At 31.5% G+C, this 16,196-nt stretch overlaps 1 protein-coding gene and 2 long non-coding RNA genes across 4 annotated transcripts in view; 2 read left to right on the forward strand and 1 right to left on the reverse strand.

Moving 5' to 3' along the window:
• Window positions 1-16,196, forward strand: part of tei (teiresias) — a 359,103-nt gene that overhangs the window by 304,585 nt on the left and 38,322 nt on the right. The window lies entirely within an intron of this gene.
• On the forward strand, window positions 3,315-6,323 carry LOC107399145 (uncharacterized). Its single transcript, XR_001575802.2, has 2 exons — window positions 3,315-3,586; window positions 3,639-6,323. It is a non-coding gene; the product is annotated as an uncharacterized LOC107399145 (long non-coding RNA).
• Window positions 6,408-7,219, reverse strand: LOC135265691 (uncharacterized). Its single transcript, XR_010333468.1, has 2 exons — window positions 6,965-7,219; window positions 6,408-6,916 (listed from the first exon to the last, which is right to left on the reverse strand). It is a non-coding gene; the product is annotated as an uncharacterized LOC135265691 (long non-coding RNA).

Here is a 16,196-nt window from a genome sequence, read left to right on the forward strand (position 1 = left end):
ATGACCTTATTCAAAGTTCAAGTTTAATTTAGAATTCCTAATTTAAAGCCTGATGAGTTCTAAACTGTGTTAAAAATCAAGAAACGAAAATCGAACTATTTTCATCTTTCCAACTCAAAATGCTATGAGTACACTGAAGCATCCACTGATTACAGATTATCATAAAATAACGTAAAAACCAAAATAGATACAGATACTGTTAACAGATGAAGAAACTGTAAAAAAATTTCTTACTTAGTAACGAAGCTTAAAAATTGTTTTGTAAAGGTTTTTTAGTAGTAGTTTTTTATGACAAGTAGTAAGAATTTTTTAATTTCATGACATGAAATCACTTTGTTGCTTGTGTTAATTGCATGGTCAGTAAAACTTAACTATTGCTTTATCCAGAAACAGCTTAGTTTCTTTCTATTAATACTCAGCTATTAACACTCTTGCCACAATTTTCGTTTTATTATTATTGAAATGTAGCTAATTGCAAGTTCTAGAATCTGAACCAATAATGAGCCTCTTTCTTATCTCGGCAATCAACACACGTGCAAACTGGCAGAATTTCTAAAGATCGCTTTTGATATGTAAATGGATGGTAATTGTAATTGCGAACCCTTTGCAGGGACTATCATCCCCATACACCCCATTCCTAACGAATAATATGACGAATATTCCGAATCCAATTAATCCTCGTCCGTTTTTAACAGCTCCATCGGCGATAGGATAGACTTGAGCAAACCATAGTCTTTCTGATATGCTCTGGGGCTTACAATAATAACATTCCTGTCATGTTTGGAGAAGCGTGATAAAGTAACTTACAATAATTCATTTTTCTTATGGGTTACGACACCCTGAGGGAAATCATGAAAAAATTACGCCCCGTAATCTATAATGAAAAGTTTATCATCCCATCTCGTGCTGTAGTTCTTAGATAAAGTACTGTAAATGACAGCAGCCTGAACGCAACGTCTGCACTGAAAGTCACGTGCGAAACGAGAAACTTCATAAAAAGTAGCTTCCAAGATAAGGTTTCTGCAGCAGGTATTCTTACATCATGTGTTTCATAAAAAATCTAGAACGAGGCAGGTAATCAGGCTCGACTTACCTAACGTGTATTATAAACAAAAATAATTATGAAAGCTTGGACGCGAAGAAGAGCACTTTATGAGCGTATGAATACGGAAAATTGGGAACCCTAATTAACTTTTGAAACGTATTGTTAAGCAGACAAAGGAGGGAAATGTCGAGCGGAAGAACACCGAAAATGTGTGTAGGGATTGATTAAATGTAGCGGCACCTATACATCAACTTGAAATTCAACTCAAGGAGAAGGAAGCCCTTGTAATTTTACTTTTAGTATTCTGCTTTTGACTTTAGAAAGTTATAGTTTTGACCCTCCTGATATCCAAGGGGAAAATATAAAGCGTTCCTGCTGCTAGCATAATTTCCGCCAAATTTGATATAATGTAACAAATTAAAAGCTCATTTATTTGCATCATAACTGGATTAGTTTAGATTAAATCGCAACAGTGTTTTCGTTTTTCATTCAACATGTTATGCATCATGCTGAACAGGCCACGCTAGACTCATAGTTTGATATCACAAAAGGAAAACAATGCATTATGCAACAGATGCTGCATGATGTAGTTATGTTAATAATGTATTACGAGGACGCTAAATCTTGCGCAAATATGCAAATCTTGAGGAAATTGAGGAATTCTTTCACATATCCTAAACTTCTTAAATAACTTACTGTTTTTAATTAGTTATTATTGAGGGTGTCCCTGCGATGTGAAAAAGCTCCATAACTTGTTTACTATTAAAGATATTAACTTTTCCTTTTTTTATATTAGAGCTACGGTCGTGCTACATCTTTCTAAAATATTGCGGTATATATACAGGCTGTTTCAATATTAAACAAACACAAAGGTTATGTTTATGTTGGTCGATTTTGCTTAGTTTTTGAAATAATCTGATTTTTTTGACATAAACACGTTAAAAGTTTATTACACAAAAACAGAAAATCGTAGAAAAGTAGAATTTTCACCACTTTAAAGAGAAAAGCTTAAACTTAAATCTATTCCAGTTGTTTAGCGTATTACAATTAAAAACATAGAAAAATTGAGAAATTTGTTAAAAGTCGAATAACTTGAAAAACTTAAATAGAACACCCAATTTTTTGTTTTTGCTCTAAAAGATTATTAAATTGTCTATCTAAAACATAAAATTTAAAATGCCTAAATTTAGTAACTAAAAAGATATTTCACTTTTAAAGTTAATTTCAACAACAATGCGCACTATTCATGAGCTTTGTTGTTAGCATAGTAAACCATATAACCATAGCAACTGCACTACAGACTATTTGTAGGAGTTTATACGGGAATTAAAAAATTCGCCATTAATTAAAATGTTAGTTATTTCACAGTAATAAAAAATTACACTATTTGACCATTGAAACAATAGTTAATATTTTTTTTAATGTTTAATGTTAAATATGTAGTGAGTAATCGGCAAAAACCTCTTAACTGTTTTTGTAGAGATAATTTAAAGTTCTTTTAGATGAAAAATAAAAAACGGGTGTTCCATATAAAAATGTTAACTTATTCAACTTGCAACAAACCTCTTCATTTTTTATCTTCTTGACTGCAGTAAGCTAATAAAAATAATACATTCCTGAAGTTTGAACTTGCTTCTTAAAGTGGTAAAAATTCTACTATTCTAAGATTCTTAGTTGTCATGTAATGATTTTTTTAAAAAGCATGTTTTGTCAAAAATAACAAGTTATTTCAAAAACAATGCAAAATCAGCGACCAATAACAATTTAGCTTAAAAACATCTGTGTTGAAAGCTATATCCAAAATTGCAAAAAATATAGGCTGTTCCATTAAAAAAACATAAGGTTGTGTTAGCTTATTTTAGAAAAAACTCTTTATGCTTGAAAATAATTTTAAGTGGAGGGGGTGAGTTTTGAGAAGATTCCTCAGTTTAAAAATGATCACTTTTCAAATAAGTATTTTGAGTTTTGTCATAAAAAATACGTAGACCCAAAACGGTGCTCTTATTTAAAAAGTTTATACAAAATTTCTTTAGCATTTTAAACAAAAACTTGCTAGAGTGGAAATGCCCACAAAGTCGCAATTGTAAAGTTGTAAAATTGTTAAATCATTCATAAGCTTTTTCGCTACTGAAACGGTTTCAGTCAACACAGTTTTATCTACAGTCGTCAAAATAGAAAAATGTGGTTGAACAAGCTTATATAAAAAAGTTGTGTAGCTCTGTCACTAACACTGAACTCTTATTATTTATTAGTTTATATATGTCTGACGGTGCAGACGCATCCGGGCAGGCTCTCTGCAAGAAATGTAAAAAGCAAACTAACAGTGGCCCCAAATGTATTACATGTGGAGCCAATTATCATACAAGTTGTGCTAAGCTTATAAAAAAAGCCAAGTTTATAAACGATAACGAAGTTAACTGTTGTGCTGTGAGTGATACCGGCGAAATTAGTGATTGCGAATCTCTTGCTCAAAGTGAAGATACGTTTAGCTCCCTCAGGAACGAAATCAAGTACCTCAAGACAATTATCGATCACAAAGATGTAATCATCAAGGAATTAGATGAAAAAATCCACCTTCTTAAAGTCAATGCAGCGCTCAGAGAGGTAATCGAAGGCCAACTTAAAAACGATCGCGATAATGGAAGAGAAGTTCGCGAAAAAGTGAATGCAGGTAAACAAGCCTGGCTTATCAACAGCGATGAACCTCCGAAAGTACCTTTCAACTTGCAACGTCCTGCGACGATGATGGATAAGGGTTTGCCAAATTCCAAAAACCTGACAAAAAATAGGGACAGAACATTTCCTCCCACATTACAAGTAACAATTCCTTCAACTTCCGGAGTCTCTACCGCTGATACCAACACAAAAACGCCGCAGAGTGATAAAGAGGACGGCTTCATTCTGGTCCAAAACAAAAAAAAGAAGGCATCCGCGTCTACCAAAGTGGCCCCACAGAGCTTACAAGCAACTAAACCGATCTCGGGAGCTTCTAGAAAAAAACCAATGATTGGCTCATCAGCCAGTACTGTTTTAAAAAGCGTTCCTAAATCAGCTCATCTTCACTTGTCTAGATTAGATCCGGACACCAAGGTCGAGAATATCCTGGACTATATCAAGCCCCATGTGTCCAAAGCAAACTGCGAAAGACTACAATCGAAAAATCCAACCCTATACTCGTCATTCAAGCTATCTGTGCCACTAGGAGAACTTGAGCAAGTCATGAATTCTTCCATCTGGCCCTGTGGAGTTACTATAAATCGTTTTTTCTTCAGGCGCCCCCAAAACAACAATCCACCAAACCAGAGTGTAGTGGCGTAACTGTGTTAAATTTATATCACCTTAATATTCAAAGCTTAAAAAACAAAATTTTAGATCTAGAAGCCTTTTTGCTGTCCGATGGCCCTTTTGAAGTACTATGTATCAATGAGCATTGGATGACGGCTAATGAAATCGAGGTTCTTAAATTAGGAAATTATTGTACAGTTTCTAGCTTTTGCAGAACTTTGCGCTATCATGGTGGAGTAAGTATTTTTGTTCATAATTCCATGACTCATTGCAAATCTTTGAGTTTTGATAGTATTGAGTTTGATTTTGAAGTTTCTGGATGTTTATTAAATGACAACTTAAATGTAGTTACATTGTATCGTTCACCTTCGGGGAATTTTGATGTTTTTCTGAAAAAATTAAATTTAATGCTTTCGTCTTTAACCAAAACCAATAATAAAATTATTGTAACAGGCGATTTCAATGTGAAATTTGGCACTTCGGATAAGCTTGCTGTTGCTTTGGTTAATACTTTTCTTTCATATGGTTTATACTCAACTGTTTTTACTCCAACTCGAGGAAATTCCTGCCTAGATAACATTTTCACTAACTTTCAAATCAATGATTATCAAGTAACAACTCATGATCCAGGATTATCTGATCATTGTGGTGTATGTATGAGTGTCTTTGTTCCTACTTCGTCTCTAGTGGCAAATGAAAGTTCTAATACCAAATATAGACCTATAACTGCTTTAGGATTATTCCACCTATATAACTTTATTGAAAATATCAACTGGGATTTTATCAACAATACTAACAATGATGTTGAAGACTTATTTACTCAATTTAACAGTATTCTAGTACATTATGTATCTATTTGTTTTCCTGAAAAAATTTTATCCACTCGAGCATCAAAAAATTGGTTTAATGACAATTTGCGATCTTTACGTAACATGCAAACTCTGCTTTTTCAACTTCAAAACAAACAGATTATTGATAAAGAGGTTTACACTGATTTCAGAAAATTCTATCGCAGTGAAATTGCAAAAGCTATAGTTAAATTTCATGATAACATGATCAACAACGTCCCTAACAAACAAAAAGCATTGTGGGATATTGTCAACACAAAGAGAAAAAATTCTGTTAAATTGCCTACGAATTTGTCGCCTGACACTATCAATAACTATTTCACTAACATTGCTGCCAATACAATTAACGCGTTACCCAAAACATCAAATATTTTAACATCGTTTGAAACTGACTCTCGATTTTCTTTCCATGAAGTTACTTATAATGAAGTTAGGGATGCCATTAATCATTTGAAGAAATCTAATAGTTGTGATGCCTACAATATTAGTTCAAAAATTCTAAAATCGTTAGTAAATCTTATAGTTATTCCTTTGACTAAAATCATTAATAGGTGTATTAGAGAAAGTATATTTCCAGCAGTTCTAAAAACTTCCAAAGTTGTACCGGTTTTTAAGAAAGGAGATCCGAATGACATCAGTAATTATAGACCTATTTCTCTAGTGCCTATCTTAGCAAAGGTTTTTGAGTTTATTTTAAAAAAGCAAATCAACTCGTATTTTGAGAATAATAGTCTCTACTCGCAGTTCCAATTTGGTTTTAGATGCAATCACTCAACATCCCTAGCTATTAACTACCTTAGTGAAAAAATTTTGTCTAGTTTTGAAAATAAGGAAAATACCTATGTTTGCTGTTTGGACTTAACAAAAGCATTTGATTGTGTTGAGCATGGTATATTGTTACAAAAATTAAAATCATATGGATTCTGTGTCAGAAGTATTAGTTTGATGAATTCATACTTAATAAATAGATGTCAGTTCGTTTCTGCTCACAATATTAATTCCAATAAAATGGAAATTAAATTTGGTGTACCGCAAGGATCGGTCCTAGGACCGACTCTATTTCTCATCTTTATAAATGACCTGCCACTTTCTATTAAAGATACTAATTTCTTACTGTTTGCTGACGACACCACTATCTATGGCGCTTTTGATTTAAAAGAGGCTCTGGATCACATAAAAACTTGTGTTGAAACCAAAATTAAAGACTGGTTTATTGGTAACAAACTTACCGTTAATTGTGCCAAAACTCAAGAAATTATTTTTTCCTTAAACAAATCATTTATTACCCCTTCTTATATTAAGCTGTTAGGTGTTTTTCTGGATTGTGGATTGACTTGGGAAACTCATTGCGACTACTTAGTTACTAAACTTTCTAAAAAATTGTTCTTGTTTAGGCAGTTGGTATCTACCTTATCGACTAAAACTTTATTATCAGTTTATCATGCCATATTTCACAGTGTTCTTTCATATGCCATCCTTGCTTGGGGTCATTCGCCACATACAGCTAAATTATTCAAAATACAAAGAAAATGTATCAGAATTATTGCTGGCTGTCACTATCAGAGTGACTGTCGTCAATATTTCAGAAACTTCAAAATTTTAACGGTTCCCTGCACTTATATTTTGCAATGTCTTCTATATACTCATCAAAACTTAAACAAATATGATTCGTTTGATCATACATACTCCACCAGATTCCGGCATTTACTCAGACCAAATTTTCTGCGATTATCACGTACTAGAAACAGCACAAGTTATTACTGTATTAAATTATTTAACATGTTACCTGACACCTATAAAAACCTCGAGTTCAAGGCTTTTAAAAACTGTGTTAAATCTTTCCTGCTACAAGAGGCATTTTACTCTGTTGATGAATTCAGTAATTATTTTTGTAAAATGTCATCTTAACTAAGTTTTCTTATATAATTATTATTATCTGCTTTTGTATACGGTTAAAGTGTATTTTCTTGTTTTCTCTTCTTTTCTTGGTGACGTATGTAAGATACTTTGTATTTATAACATCAATAAAACATTATCATTATCATTATCATTATGTGCCAAAGGTTTGTTTATAATTTCTAATTTAATTGAAAAGTTAGTTTTTTTACAAAATAGTCTTCTTTTACAGAGAATTTGCGTCAAATACGAATAATAAATAATTAACAGAATTTGTATTTTAATGAAAATGTTTCTTATTTACGTAATGAATAATTAAATAGAAACAAAGTGACTTGTGCACAAATTGTTTGAATAAGGCATTTTGAGACGTTCTAAGCGGTTTTGTTGCTAGAAATACATGATTTTCAATTAAACTGGTCCAGAAGTCATTAATCTCAGTCAGAATAAGACGTGAAAAATTTTAAAGCAATCTAAAAATGCTAAAAAATCAACTTATTTGAAGAAATTAATATTCAAATTGTCGTCTTTGCCTTAATATGGCAATTTTAGCCAATTTTATCGGATTTTCAATTGAAAAAGTGTTAGAAATCAACTTATTTTAACAAAATTAATGAAGAGATCATCGTTTTCGGCCTGCATAGCTATATTTTTGGAAAGGAAGAGTTTGCAACTGAGCCATTCTAAGGCAATTTTTAATTTTCTCAAAATATTTTTGAGGCTAACCAAAGCTTAAAATTTTTTTCTAATAAAACTAGAATCTAGATCTTTCAATTGTAAGAAAACGTGAAACCAACTGTTTTTTTGTTCTAAAAAACATTTCGAGTTAATTAGTTTTTTGACAATTGATCTGTAAAAATGTATTAATGTTTTCAAATTAGAAGGATCTTCGACTGGAAAAAAATAATAAACCTACAATCACTTCTTAAAACTTGAATGAGTTTTTTGTTTTCTGAAAATATCTCAACAAATAAACTTTTTAAGATCAAAAGCAGCGTTTTTCTTTAATTCTTGAAGAAAAAAAGGGACTTTGACTATAAAAAATGGAAAATCGACTTCTACTACAGTAACTGAGTTTCCCCTTTCTCAAAGTATTTACAGTTATTTATTGTATAAATGTTTTAGAAAGCATTTTATCTACGCAAGAATGTTTAAGCAAGCAATTTTAAAGTATTTAAAACGTTTTTACAGTATCCAGTTTTAATGTTACATAAAAATTTAAAATATTTTTTAATTACCGCTGTCACTGTAAAAATGGTGGATGCGCCGGGCTAAAAATTACGCATTATTTTGTACTTGTATTAATTCATAAGTCAACCATTGTTTTAAAACTGCAATTCGAAAACTACTTGAGGTAATTTAAATTGTTATTTATTGTATAAATGTTTTAGAAAGCATTTTATTCCCGTAAGAATAAACTTGGCACTAGTGGAATAAAGTTACTTTACTTACTTTAAACTTACTTTATTCCACTAGTGGATAATAGGTCACTTTATATGCTTCATAAGTCTAGATAAAACTAAATAAATTATAATGTGATTGTAGATAAAAATATTTATTATTTACCGAGTTTGAGTGTAAATCGGACGCTTTTTTGACAAGTGGATTTTTAAACGTCGTAATAACGAGGGGTTTATCACCCACGAAATAAAATAAATGAACCGATTTATACGAAAACGAGTTGAACACAACATTTTATTCTTCAAATTAGACTCAATAAGGCTTAAAACTGCTTTAAATCTGTGAAAAAATAATCTGATGTTTCATATTGAAAAATGCCAAAACTTCTTTACAGGAGAAAAACCGTAAATTTTGACAGTATTGAAAAAAAATTATTTTATTTATTATAACAGTTGTAATTAACGTCGTAATTCATAAAGCTTATATGAAGCAAATAATTGGAGAAGTTGCGGTTTTCTGTTATGACTTAATGGACGTATTCTTAAAACATTCAATACCCTTTCCTAACCTGAAGTTAGCTGTCTTTGGAATATTTTTTGAATTTTTTTGGATATGCACCTTTCTCTTCAAAAATAGGTAACTTTATCATTTTTAACACTTTTAATTATATTTTGTCATTCTTCAGTTACACCCAAGGTCACTAAAATAAGTCTAAAAACCTGATTTATCGATCAGTTGAAGGATAGAAATTGTCATTTTGTGTAGCAGACTCACCTCGTATAAAATGTTGGTTAAATGCCAGCTAAAGCTCTCAAATAAGTCAGATGATTTTTATGATATTTGGATAAGGTTTTTATACCAAATAACTGGAGAAGAAAAGTTGTGAAAATAGGTAAATTTAACTCTCCAGCATCGCTTGACAAGACCGCATTTATTGTTCTTGGCCAAGACGTACCAACTTTTTTCCAGTTAAGCTGAGATTCAACTTGAACAATTTGTTGGCAAAATTCCACGTCGGCTTAAATTTGAAGGAAAACAGTATTTATTTACCATGGGCCTAACATCACGTTTACTGCGCCTGGTGATATCAAATAATAATCGTAATTTAAAGGTCTTGTTAACATACTTAGTACACCCTTGGGAAAATCACCTAAATTTCACAGTGTCCCATGGATCCTTCCTGCAGAACAAGCTAAAGCAATTATACACCGACTGCGTTAGCCAGTTTAAAATGTGTGACATTTAAGCGTACACAGTCGCCGATAACCAAGAATTGTTCCACGTTCGAGGCCCAAAATAACGAGAAAAACAAATCGTCACAAGCAAACAAGGCATTACAAACATCAATGCAAATTTGATGCTTTATTTTTACGAGTTTAACCCTAAAATAAACCGTTCCATGAGATTTAAATTAACTTTATAGCTTAATAAAATATGGTTTTACGATAGCGTCCACTGAATAAATACGCAGAGCGAGGGATAGAAAGAACCCTTCTCTGTATCTATTCGGCAAGATTAAGACATCACTCGGCTGCCGGTTTAATATTTTTCAAGCAGCGGTTTAAATTAAATTATTTCGGACCAGCGAACTGAACAGACACATCTACAGAAACATAATTCTCAATATCAGGAATATTTTCGGGAAGGAAATGATTCTCTTGAAAAAAATTCGCGGAAATGGTGGTAATTACGCTTTAATTTATTTTTAATGGAAGCAGCGAGGGATAATTTTTTCCGCGCCCTGTGTGTAATAAAGCGGATTGTTCGGCGTCAAAGACGCAAAACGGTACGTGTGCTAAATAAGTTTCGTGAAGTTACTGGTGCATGGTCAGTGGAAGGTCGTCCTCAGATATTTCACGTCCCAGATCTCGTTGTGTTGGCGTCTCGAGGGATACAAATTCCCCCTTAAATTCGCAGAGCGAGCGAGGGTGGCCAGGCAGGGCCGGACTGGTCTGGTGAGGCCCAGCAATAATTAATGCATCATGTACTGATACAAAATTAATCAAATAGTTGGTGCCTAATTTCACTTTCTGGCGATTTTTTTTTAATTTGAACATAGTATTTGAAGAATTTTGCATCCATTGCCATTGGTACAAATATAATAGTCCGGGAACAAGCTCGCAAATTCAACATGGCCGTCCGGACTCGATTGCATACTGATTCTTATGTAAAATTTCCTGCTGAATTCGAATCTGTAGATCGCTTTTTGATTTGGAATTGTCTTCATTATGCAAAATAATTTTCTGAAAATTTTTAAAAATTTAAAATTGCGCAAATTTTGTGTTTACATCGTCATATTTTCCTTCTGAATGACGCTACAAAATTCATTTTTTTTTGCACTAGATTTCCCTTTATATGTGGATTCTAACGTATATAAACAAGCTTTGGATTTTACAAATAAAAGGTAAGAAATTACAGTTTTTTGTAACGAATCATATTTGTGTAGTGAAATTTTCGAGATGCGAGATTTTTTTTATTTTAAAAGATAGACCCCTATATAACGAGATGGAATGATGCCAAAAGTTCAAGTAAATTTTTGGTGCAAGAATCATTTCGATATCTGTAATACTCACCAATTTATTGCAATTCAAAGTTACTGTAATATGGATATCGCAGCATATCTCCCTAGCTAGATCAAATGCCGCGCTATGTTGTTTGACTTCCTTTAGTTTTTATTTAATATTTTTTTAATTACAAACATTTCAAGGGCCAAAAAACGACAAGAATGAGCTAAATCACTCAAAAATGCCTGAAATCACGTAAGTGCTTTTTAAATAATGAGTAATAAAGATTCCTAGTTCGATCACTTTTGTGAATACGTGAATTACGATACAAAGATTGTTATTATAGTTTTCAATTTACCATCATGCGATGACTGATTTATTAATCAGAAAAAGAAAACAATTGCAGGATTTCATTTTGTAGACAACATTTTTAAATCGGTTAACTGCTGCACTTAAAAGGTCAAAAAAGAAATGACTAAAATTTGTAATTTTGACTAATTTCAAGACATTTAGTTAGTAAATAAATTGTTCTTGGATGTGAAAATTATTAATTACATTATTATTTAACATTATTGGACCTTTGAAATGTTTGTAATTAAAAAAAAATTACTAAAAACTAAGAATAGCCGAACGACATTTGACCTAGCGAACTTGGACCCGTGGTCCTGTAGTCACTACTGCAGTAACTTTAAATTGCAATTACTTGGTAAGTATTACAGGTATCAAAATAATTCTTAGAACAAAAACTTATATGAACGATTGGCATCATTTCATGTAGCATATGTAGGGATCTATCTTTTAAAATAAAAAAAATTCTCGCAACTCGAAAATTCCTCTACACAAATATGACACGTTACAAGAAAATTGTAATTTTCGTACTTTTCTTTTGTAAAATATAAAGTTTGTTTATATACGTTAGAATCTACATATATTGGGGAATCTAGTGCAAAAAATGAATTTTCTAGTTTTATTCAGAAGGAAAATATGACGATGTAAACACAACATTTGCGCAATTTTAGTTTTTCAAAAATTTTCAGAAAAACGTCTTTTTCATAATGAAGGTAATTCCAAATCAGATAGCGACCTACAGATTCGAATTCGGCAGCAAATTCTACATAAAAATCAGATTTCAGGAATCGTGTGCAATCGAGTCCAAACCAACTTTTTAAATAAGCGACTTTTCAGATGCCTGCTCCCGAACTAAAGATATTTAATTTCAAAGATTATGTTTCTGACTTTCTTTTACATGTATCAAGTAACTGGAAATGTGATAAATATTGTTTAACGAGCATAATCATTGCCAAAACGAGTGAGCGTCCTTAGTACTAACTATTATTATTTAATTATCCGATTCTCAAATTCCTTGAACAGCTGATAATTTTCTTTAGCATTTATTTACCAAATTTATTAATTTATTCAAAAGCACCTCTTTTGCGAAAAAATTATTTACACTAAACGCTAATTGATTTGGTATTACAGTATGTTTTAAACATTTTTCGGCTTCTTTAGAATAGCTGTAGATTCGTCAAAGAATTCTAAAATTATATATTTTTTTATTTTTTAATAGTTTTTTTAATGAAAAATTGCGGCATTTAGCCGCAGGCCACCTAGTAATTAGGTACTTGTTAGGTGCTTCTCTAACAACTGAGGAACTAAGTCCATAATGGCGCTTTTAAAGAATTTTTTTTATTACTGGCTAAATCAGTTGCAAGAGGGAACTAGTTTCTACTCTTTTCGGCAATTTTGTTTGGAAGTTGCTTTTTTCTATTCAAAAACAATTATTAGTGAAAATTAAGCCGAGAAATTTGATTTATTTTTTCACTGCTTACTACTTGTCTTGGTTGAATTCGTTAACTCTTCTTTTGATTCTTGGCAATACTAAGGCAAGAATACTTTTCTTAATTTTTGAAAAAGTCTAATAACTGTCTATACCTAAGTTCAACCGTTTTCGAGATATTTAAGACTTTTTGAAAAATTTTTGATTTGCACCTGTCACTTAAAAATTCGGTAACTCTATTAGTTTCAAAAATTTCGAAATCATATTTAAAAAATTAAAAGAGAAAGCCCATATCTGTTCTTTAGTGTGTACAAGATTGGAAAAAAGTTAATAAACCCAAAAATTTTAAGTTTAAGTTTGGACAACTTCAAGTACCCATGACTTAATTTTTTCAAATGTCCTAATTATTATTTTACTAGATGGAGGAGGATTTTTTTCTGCATCTCTCTGTATTTAGCGTTCTCTATACCTGTCTGTTATGGTTTCCAAGTTATTTTGTTTTTTTTTTGACATTCTACAGCGTGCTCAAAAACTGGCGCACCAACTCAATGATGTGTGGTAGAGAAGTGGTTGTTACATATAATGGTAAAAATAGTAAAAAAATTATTTGTATTAAAGTTATTGATAAATAACTAATTTTAGGTAAATGATATGTGGCAACGTTGTCTAACAGTTATGATCGCAATATAATTTGAGCAACAATAAAAATAAATTATTTTTGAAACGGTTTCCTAGGAAATAATTCCCAGTGTTGGCACATCTACACATTGTGATTTTTTGGATGAATTTTAATTTTTTTAAATTAAAAAAACTGCTAAAATCTGATAGTAAATTTTAAAATAATTATTCATCGTTTTGTTACAGAACGATTACCTGGTATGAAGCATAAGAATATAAAAAAATAATGAAAACTAAAGAAGTTAACACAATAAGTTTGTAGCTCCAGATTTCAACATTTTTCCCGTAATTTGCACTTACTTCTCAACAACGTACCACTGAGTTGGTGCGCCAGTTTTTGAGCACTCTGTATAAGAAACGCCTACAGCTAATGAATTTCTCCATCTCAACAAAAAATTATTGTAACCTAAAACTATTAAACATATAAGCAGGGGGAATGTTAACACAGATCGATGCAGAATTAAATTCTCTACTATTTAGTGAAATAAAACTTGTGGAATTTCATTTAAAAAAATGAGTTTTGGTTGCTTAAAGTTCTAAAAACTTAACTTTAAAAATTTGGGGTTTGTTATCTTATTTTAGAAATTTGAAAGCACCCTGGAAAAGAGATCTAGGCTTCCTCTTTCAAACGACCTGAAAAATATGTTCAAATTTTAAAAAATGGCAGAGTTATCGATTTTTGAACTGGACGGTGCTAATTCAAAAAAAAAACCTAAATCTTTCATAAACAGCTAAATTTAGGTATAAGGACAGCTTATGAAAATGGTAGTATAATATGGTATTTAAAAAAATATCGGATGAGAAGCCTTAAATCAATAGAAACAAATAGATTTGAAATTTGGATGTTGCATGAAAAAGTCCTTAAAAAATGTACTGTCTTTTTAAACTTTTTAGTATATTAACAGAAAAATGCAAAAACAAAAAACATCAAGCGATTTTCGTAAAATAAATAAAAACTTTGCGCTGACAGAGAGGATTCCCAGTCCGGCCCTGCGTCAGGATCGGAACATTAGGCAGACACCGCCTTACACCTAATAAAAATTAATCTAATCCTTGCTTTGATGCAAATTGGCTGCGACGTCGTCGACGCGGCATAATCACTAAAGTGAATTTCACACCGCGTAATTTTTAAAATATCAGCGAATTCCGGTCGGAAAATGAGATACTTGATGACTTTTATTCCGATATTTGTAGTGCAATACGAAAGGAGCTGATGCGGCGGTTCTCTTACTGCGCTCGTAAAAGTTTTATTTGTTTCTAGGACCTAAAAAATATATGAATTTATTGTTAGAGCTCTCCACTAACTTGCTTAAATATTACACAAAACAACATTTTGACCCAGAAAAATAAATCGTGGCTTCATTTTTATAATACACTTGTCCGTGTCAAGTCCGACACGAGTGGAGTCGAATTAAAACAGACAATATCTGCAGAAGAGCCATAAACTTTACGCCAACTGTAGCGTGAAGTTTTATTTTATGTTTATGGCCGCCGTTTTCCCTCATGGTAGTCATAACAGCATTTTTGGACGTTTGCATTTACTAATTTGGGTTATTCCAACACGCACTTTTATAGAGTGGATGAATTGAGACGCTTAAAACAACTCAAAATTAACATAAATTTAATTCAGGAAACGATTTTCGTGGAAGATGATTAAGCTGACCGGCTCTTGCAATTGAGTGAGTAATTGATTATCGAGATAACGTGGAACTTGCCAACAGCTTTCATCAGATGAGTTACTTTTCGGAGGATGAAAACCTTGCAGAAAAGTAACAGCTTTCAACTTATAGAATACGCCACCCTGTTAATTGCAATCCTTGCTGAAAGCTCCAATGAAAAAACATGAAAGAACTCGAATAGTGTTCACAAAATAAAATGATTAATACATACAGAATAAAATAAGGACTCTTAAAACCCCTAATGATTTTTATTGCAAAAAATGTATTGGAAAGGAAATGTCTTCTCAATCTTTAAGTGATTCAGCATCAGTGATAATTAAGGCCAATTATTTTATAAATTTTTTTGATGAAAACTGACATTCCTTTAACTCAAGTTCTAACTAAAGAAATCTGAAATTTTAAAATTGTGAGTTATAATTTATAAATTAGGTAAGGTCTTTTATCCAACAAACTGTCTCTTATAAACTTAATTAGTGTTTTTAGACTTAAAAATGACAAATCTATTTGCCAAAACAATTTTATTAGCTAACTTTAATAAACAGTTTATAGAAAGCTTTGTTAAAATTTAATTCGTTGTTAAAAGTTAACAACACGTATGGACCAATCAAATTTGTTCAATTTAGTCACGTGATGTAATTTTTAGGTACTTTTCATTGTAACAGACATCTTGTTTATTGCTTTCGATGGTAGGTACTTTAATTTTATGGAAAAGTTAAAAAATTAAAAAAAAATTAAATTAAATGATTTTAATTTAATTTAATTTAAAGTCATTTTACATAAGGTGCTTTATTTTCCCGTGCTGGCTTTATTTTAATAATAAGTGATTGCTTTTTATTTTTTTTATAACAGAAAATGTTTTCATGCTAACTTTAATAAACAGTTTATAGAATGCTTTGTTAAAATTTAATTCGTTGTTAAAAGTTAACACCACGTATGGGCCAATCAAATTTGTTCAATTTAGTCACGTGATCAGTTAATCAAGCATTTAATTGCGAATCGGATAAATGACGCTTCTATAAACCGATCCTAAATGTGAAGGTACGACTTTTTAAAAAAATTGCCCGGCGCATCCACCAAAATTAC

This window comes from Tribolium castaneum, chromosome 1 (genome assembly GCF_031307605.1).
Source record: "Tribolium castaneum strain GA2 chromosome 1, icTriCast1.1, whole genome shotgun sequence".
Taxonomy (NCBI): domain Eukaryota; kingdom Metazoa; phylum Arthropoda; class Insecta; order Coleoptera; family Tenebrionidae; genus Tribolium; species Tribolium castaneum.